Source organism: Myotis nattereri (assembly GCF_964212035.1).
Source record: "Myotis nattereri genome assembly, chromosome: X".
In the NCBI taxonomy this organism is placed as follows: Eukaryota; Metazoa; Chordata; class Mammalia; order Chiroptera; family Vespertilionidae; genus Myotis; species Myotis nattereri.
In genome coordinates, this window is record NC_138078.1 from 97448598 (window position 1) to 97456537 (window position 7940).

The 7940-nt window shown below is 41.8% G+C and overlaps 2 pseudogenes across 2 annotated transcripts; both read right to left on the reverse strand.

The window, feature by feature from the left end:
* Positions 1–1856: 1856 nt before the first annotated feature.
* Positions 1857–2300, reverse strand: LOC308512156 (transcription factor BTF3 homolog 4-like; annotated as a pseudogene). The gene has a single exon. The product of its transcript is annotated as a transcription factor BTF3 homolog 4-like (transcript).
* A 3895-nt stretch (positions 2301–6195) lies between these two features.
* On the reverse strand, positions 6196–6708 carry LOC308511326 (large ribosomal subunit protein uL23-like; annotated as a pseudogene). Its single transcript has one exon. The product of its transcript is annotated as a large ribosomal subunit protein uL23-like (transcript).
* Positions 6709–7940: the final 1232 nt, after the last annotated feature.

Consider the following 7940-nt stretch of genomic DNA (forward strand, 5'->3'; position numbering starts at 1 on the left):
AATGGGGGAAAAAATTAGTCCAGTGAGTCTCTGTCTATGGGTTTATAAATGCTGGTAACTTCTTTGTCTGTTCATCCTATTCTCTAATTGGACCCTTCCTTATTTTATGTCCCCTGTGCTTTTCTAATTGGCCACTTTCTGCCTTCTCCCTGAATGGTATCAGTTTCAAAGTTTCAAAGCTCACTGGATCCCCCCTCTTCTTCTTCCCCTTATCTTGTAGCATTCTTCTAAAAAATCAGGCAGCTTGGAGCTGTCTCTGCCCATCATGTAAGCATTCCTCTCCCATGGACGCTTCCCTAAAACTGGCTTTCCTGTCTCTAAAATCCTTTCATTGCTACTCGTTTCTGGGAATTCATGAAACAGTCTTCTGAAATTCAGGAATCATTATATTATTATAACTATCTTCCATGTTTCTGTCTACCTTTGAAATTTTGCTTTTCTTCCTGTTAAGAAGGAAATAGAAGTTAGGGGTGTGTGAAAGAGGAAGGTTGTTCTATGCATTTTTCCCCAATATTTTAATTATTGTTGAAGTATTACGTATGTCTCCTTCCCCCCCCCTTGACCTCTCCCGCCCATTCCCACCCCCCACCACATGCCCCCACCCCCCTATTTTCTGTGTCTGTTGGTCATGGTCATACTCATGGATAGAAGTCCTTTAGTTGATCTCTTACTCCCCTACCCCAACCCCTCCCCTGCCTTCCCTCTGAGGTTTGATGATCTGTTTGATGATTCTGTCTCTGGATATATTTTTGTTCATCAGTTTATGTTGTTGATTATATTCCACAAATGAGTGAGATCATGTGATATTTGTCTTTCTCCAACTGGCTTATTTCACTTAGCATCTCCAGTTCCATCCATGCTGCTGCAAATGGTAAGAGTTCTTTCTTTTTACAGCAGCATAGTAGTCCATTGTGTAGATGTACCACCGTTCTTTAATCCACTCATCTGCTGATCCGCACTTAGGCTGTTTCCAAATCTTAGCTATGGTGAATTGTGCTGCTATGAACATAGGGGTGCATATATCCTTTCTGATTGGTGTTTCTAGTTTCTTGGGATATATTCCTAGAAATGGAATCACTGGGTCAAATGGGAGCTCCATTTTTAGTTTTTTGAGGAAACTCCATACTGTTCTCCACAGTGACTGCACCAGTCTGCATTCCCATCAGCAGTGTACGAGGGTTCCTTTTTCTCTACATCCTCGCCAGCCCTTGTCATTTGTTGATTTGTTGATAGTCATTCTGACAGGTGTGATTTTGATTTTCATTTCACGGATGCTTAGTGACTTTGAGCATGTTTTCATCTGTCTCTTGGCCTTCTGTATGTCCACTTTCGAAAAGTGTCTATCTAGGTCCTTTGCCCATTTTTTTTTAGTTTCTCTTCCTGTGCGTTCATTATTGGTGTATAAAAATGCCTTAGATTTCTGGTGTTAATTTTGTATCCTGCTATGTTGCCAAATTCACTTATGTACACTATCATGTCATCAGCGAATAAAAACAGTTTTACTTATTCTTTTCCAATTCGGATGCCTTTTATTTCTTCTTCTTGTCTGATTGCTATGGCCAGTATATCCAGCGCTATGTGGAACAGGAGTGGTGAAAATGCGCAGTCCTGTCTTGTTAATGTTCTTAGGGAAAATGATTTCAGTTTTTGACCAAAAAAAAGTAGATCCTGGGAAGAAGTGCAAAATGAAAAATCAAAAGATCGAAAAATGCAGAGCAATGTTTGTTATTAATATACAAAATAGTTATATACTAAATTAGTAACAGTTGATATTCTCTATGTCTGCAATACTTTGGAACCACATAGTGGATTTGTTAAATCTAGTCCATGCCACCTTCCAAAAACCAGAAAAGATTTTAGTTAGCTTCATTCTTTGATGCCTCATCAAAATTTTCTATGAGATCTGGAATGTGAACATCCTCTTCATCAATGTCTACTGGTTTTGGTGCTCTGCTGAAATTCAGTTAATTTCCTAAAACTTGTAAAGCTGACAGTTACAAGCTGACAATATTTCAGGAAGCTTTTCTGTCATTTGTTTGGCTTCTGCTTGACCAGTAATTGCAAAGATGCTAGCAAAAAGATAAGTCTAGACTCCATCACCTTTAATTATGTTTAACTCTTCAATACCAGTTACATTATTATGCACAGAAAGGTTTTTTTTTAATAACTCTGAAGTTTTTTTGTCATCAGCTATAGCTGTTCTATGTACTACTTTCTTTATTTTTGTGAGTGGTACCCTTGCCCCTTATCTGGACACGAGCCTGAAGTTTGGCTAACTTTTCTTGATTCATGCTGTTGGTAAATCTGAAGCAGGGAGATTCCTCCAACACCAGCATGAACAAGAGCCAAGGTTAAGTACTTTGAGACAGGGATATTATCCTGAATTATCCAGGTAAAGGAAATCTAATGACATGAATCCTTAAAAGTAAAGATCCTTTCCAGGTTGTGGTCAGAGGGAGAAGTGACTACAAAATAATGGTCAGAAAGATACAAAGTTACTGATAAAAATGGCCATTTAACATGTGAAAACATACTCAATGTCATTAGACATTAGGAAATTGCAAAGAACCATATGATTTCACTCATATGTGGGATATAAAACTGAAAGCAACAAATGAACAAACAAGAAAAACAAATAGACACAGACAGCAGTGTGGTGTTTACCAGGGGGAAGGGGGATAGGTAGTAAAAATGTAATGGTGAAGGACGATTTGACTTTGGGTGGTGGGCACACAATGTAATATATAGATTATGTATCAAGAATTGTACACTTGAAACCTATATAATTTTATTAATCAATGTTATCCCAATAAATTTAATTAAAAAATACAATGCTATACCACTTCATAGCAACTAAGATGGCTATAAAAAAAAGACAGATATAAAGTATTGGTAAGGATGTGGGGAAACTGGAAGCCTCATACAATGTTGATGGAAACATAAAATGGTATAGCCTCTTCGGAAAGCTTTCTGACACTTACTCAAAGTGTTAAACATTGGGTTACCATATGACTCTGTAATCCCATCCTAGGTAACTACACAAGAGAAATGAAAACATACCCACACAAGAACATGTACATGAATGATCACAGAAGCATTATTCATAATAGACAAAAGGTATAAACAACTCAACTAAACATCAATTGATGAATGGATGAATAAAATGTGGTACATCAACACAATGGAATTTTATTTGGTCATAAAAAGGAAAAGTACTGATACATGCTAAAATCTGGATTGAGCCTTGAAAACATCATGCTAAGTAAAAGAAGCTAATCACAAAAAACCACACATTGTATGGTTCCATTTAAATAAAATGCCCAGAATAGGGAACTATATAGAGCCAGAAACCAGAGTAGTGGTTGCCAGGGATGGGTGGGCAGGGGAGGCAGTAACTGCTAATGGGTACAGTTTCTTTTTGTGTGTGTGTGTGGGGGGGTTGTGTGATGAAAATGTCTGGGGTAATGGCTGCACAACTCTGCAAATATACTAAAAAAACAATTGTACACTTCAAATTGGTAAATTATATGGTATATGAATCATCCTAGACCAATAAAAGACAAACATGGAAATTGACCATACTTTCTCTATGCCTTAAGCCATGCCCACCAGCCAATCAGAGCGACTATATGCAAATTAACCCAACCAAGATGGCGGCTGGCAGCCACGGAGCTGGAGCAAGCAAGAGGCTTGCTTGCTCCAGTGATGGAAGAAGCCAAGGTTCCCCTCCTGCCACGGCCCGGCTCTGAGCTCCACTGAAAGCAACAAAGTTTCAATTATAGAAGGTAAACAAACCCCAGATACCTGCTTTCAGCCAGCCGTGGCCATGGAGCTGGAGCGAGCAGGAGTGGGTTGCCCCTGGCGATGGAGGAAGCCAAGCTTTCTGCAGGCCTCTGCTAAAGGCAACAAAGTTTCTATTATAGAAGGTAAATAAATCCCAGAATAAAAAAAAAAAGAAAAAAAGGAGAGGCTGGGATCTTACGTCACCAGGGTGCTTGGCCAGCCTGAAAACGGCCCTCAGCCCCTCACCCAGACTATCCAGGCACCCCAGTGGGGACCCCCCACCCTAAAGGGCGTGTGGTCAGCCTGTAAACAGCCATCAGCCCCTCACCCAGGCTGGCCAAACCTCCATGGGGTGCGGGTCCCCACTGGGGTGGACATCCTCTGAGGGGTCCCACACTACAAGAGGGCATAGGCCGGGCTGAGGGACCCCTCGAGTGCACAAATTTTTGTGCACCGGGCCTCTAGTGTAATAATAAAATTGTGAGAAAGTCTGGAGCAAAGTCTCAGAAAACACCTGCCTCTTGCTTTAAAATTTAAAATAAAAAAAACTATAAAAGAACTGAAGCTTGATGGAAAATTAAATTTAAAAGTAAAATAAAGAAATAAAGCTAGAGAAATTAAGTACATAAAGACACAAATAAGATTAACTCGTTAATTGAAAACAAAGTTCATCTTTTCATTCTCACTATAGATTATTATACATGATATATGGTAGTAATGAAAGGAGTTAAAGCAGAATTAAGCAGATAGAGTAAGGGGTGGAAGGAGGAGGAATCATGGAGCCAGCTGAAATCACAAAATGTTTTGCAGAAAAACAGGATAGCAGAAACACAGGGTTTTTTAAACAAGGCTGTTTTTCTTGCAAGTGCAAAATAAAATGTTGCAAAAAGGCCAGGGACCAATCAGAGAGCAGTACAGATAGACAAAGAGCATGCCTTTAGTAGATATAAGGGGAAGGGCAGAATGTTGGGGGGAGCAACCCATTTGAATCCCACCCCCTCTGAGGGGGGAGCCTGTGTTTGTTTGCAATAAACTCCTGCCTTGTTGAACTTCTCTGGTCCAGAGCTTCATTTTTGCATTTCGTGAGACAGGACCCAGGGGAAGAATTCCTACTCACTGGTTCCAGTATCAGTAAGTGCTCAATAAATGCTTCTGCTGAATTAAACCAATTTTTTCCAGATGCCAATATATAATTACAGATGGTCTATTTCCTCTTCATAAGGAAAAACTGCTTAAATACATAACTGCATTTGAATCTACTGCTGCCAGCATCCAACTGTTGAACTGCTCATGGCAATATATGACATAAAACTCTCCTACCCAAAACATCTAGGGGGCCATTGGGTGAAGGGGATAGGAAGGAGATGCTGGAAAGGAATTGGGAATTTTAGGCAAAAACTAATCCTGTTGCCCCCAAATAACCCAAATGTCTGGCTATTGCAATTCATTTACTTATCACTCCATCCTTTCTCCAAACAGATTTGAAATGTTATCTTCATAAACCCAGGTTTGTTTCTGTACTTTAAAATTTTTCACTGATTTTTTCCTATCCTGTTCCATACGAGAGTTTCAATTATTATGTCCCTAGTATTAATTTATTTTTATATTACATAATATTTTAAATTTACTCGAAGAGAATAAACTTATACTTTCCATAAGCATGCCATCATTACTTCCTTTAAAAACCAAGATATGATTCTCATGCATTTATTCCCCCATTTAAACTTTAGAATATTGTTAAGTACCTCCCCCCTTTCCTTCCCCTAAAGATTCCCAGCGTGGTTTTATGAGAATTACATTAAATGTGTATAGATTAATTTGTAAATAAATGAAATTTGTATACTATTGACCCAGCACATTCAGTGGGTCTCCTCATTTATTCATGTCTTCTTTATATAGTATTTTTCAATAAAATTTTGAGGTTATGTTCATGTAGGTCATGCAAATTTTTAAATTTTATTCCTAGGCACTTCATACTTTCAGTTGAAATTGTTAATGGGACCTTTCTCCATTATATTTCCAAATTACTATTGCATAAACATGGGGAAGCTATTGATTTTTGTATTATTTATTTTGTAACTGACCATATTACTGAAACCTCTTCACTAGTGCTAATTAAATTTGTACTTGATTTATGCCCATATTTTTAAAATATTTATAATTTGTCTCAGGTACTGGCATAATTTCAGGAGCCTGACCTTAAATAACAGAGGTAACCAAGGAAGCAAATGCCATTTAATATGATTTGCTTTTAAGTTAACAGTCTTACCCTTAAATAAGAAAGTGTTTAAGAAACAGTCTCATTTTTCTAATCATAGGACTAGAGCAGGATTTTTCAACATGGCACTACTGACATTTTTTCTTTTAATAGTGTAAAATTTTTATATTTAGAATTAGGCAGCTGGACTCAGTTTAGATGACCCCAATTTTGTTGGCAATATCCAAAGCACCAGAGTCAGGAGCCAGTCGAACATATGCCTTCTTCTCTCCATCAGGCCTGATCAGGGGGTTGATCTTGGCCACATCAATGTCATAGATCTCCTTCACAGCCTGTTTGATCTGGTGCTTGTTGGTCTTGACATCCACAATGAACACAAGTATATTGTTGCCTTCTATCTTCTTCATGGCTGACTTGGTAGTCAGGAGGAATTTGATGATGGCATAGCGGTCAAGCTTATTTCTCCTGGGTGTGCTCTTCTGAGGATATTTAGGCTGCCTTCAGAGTCTTAGTGTCTTTGGCCATTGGAATGTGGCTGACATGTGTGTGTGTGTGTGTGTGTGTGTGTGTGTGTGTGTGTGTGTGTGGCTGTGGACGCCTTTCAACACTGCTTTATATGTCTTCAAAGCCTTTGCTTTGGCTTCGGCTTTGGGAGGGGCAGGGACTTCCTTCTTAGCTTTTGGTGCCATCTTTGTAAAAAGTGGCATTACTGACATTTTGAGGTAAATCAGTCTTTGTTGTGGAGGACTATCCTATGTAGGGATATAATAAGAAATGTGTATTTGGTGCTTGGTCTCTTTCCTAGACAGAGATCCTAAAACCTTTGTAATTTCCTAAGTGATAAGGGTTATAGGAGCATATTTATGTCCTTAATTCCTAAAATAGCTCCAAGAACAACAAAAGTAAATGGAGCCTCGGCAGTTGGACATCCCCTGTGGGGTCCCAGATTGTAGAGGGTGAAGGCCAGGCTGAGGGACACCTTCCCCCATGTATGAATTTCATGCACCAGGCCTCTAGTCCTATATAATAAAAGCTTAATATGCAAATTTTCCCCTCAGGTGGTCGTTTGACCAGAGACCAGGAGTTCAACTGCTCACTATGATGTGCGCTGACCAGCAGGGGGCGGCATGGAACATGGTGGGTGTTGGTGACATGGTGCTGGGCAGCAGTGGAGGCACTGCTGGCCCCGATGGGCTCTGATGAGAGCAGGATCGCTGCGGGATGGTGGAGCAGGTGAGTGGGTGGCGCCGGGCCAAGGTGGATGTGAGTGGGGGCCCGATCACCCCACCGATCGGCCCACAGATGATGACCAGAATCAGCAGCGGGGGGTGGGGCAATCGCCCAACTCCCAGGTGCTGAGGGAGCCTGGCCCCAACCGATCACCCCGCAGATGGTGACCTGTGGCCAGCAGGCCCTGATCACCTGATCAGGGCTGGACCCCGGGCTGGGACAGGAAACTGGGGGTGGGTGGCAGTGACCAACCTCCCGCAGTGCCTGCGTGGGGGGCTGTGACCTCTCAACGGCTACCTGGAGGTGGGATGATGGGGATGGAGGCGTGGTGGGAATGTGGGGTGTCCACTGAGCTTGCTTTCACACCCCCTGCTACCCTTCCCCGGGATGCCAAGGCTCACGCGCTAGGGAAGCCCCTATATTCAGGTGCCAGGCTCCTGCAAGGAGCCTGCCCCACACCCACATGGTCTATTCCGCGTGAGCCAGACCGCAGCTCCTGGGACCACAGGGGCCAGTTTGGCTCCCCGTGGGTTTGTGAAGGAGCCAGTCTGTGAGGCCATCTGGGAGAGAGCACGCTGCCCTCATGGCTTCCATGCAGCACCACTGGGTGGCCCAGAGGCCCATGCTGTGCCCCAGCCCATGGTGCTCACCGTATCTCTGCATGAGGACTCGGGCACCATGACTCAGGTGGAGGGGATCGTGCGGGAGC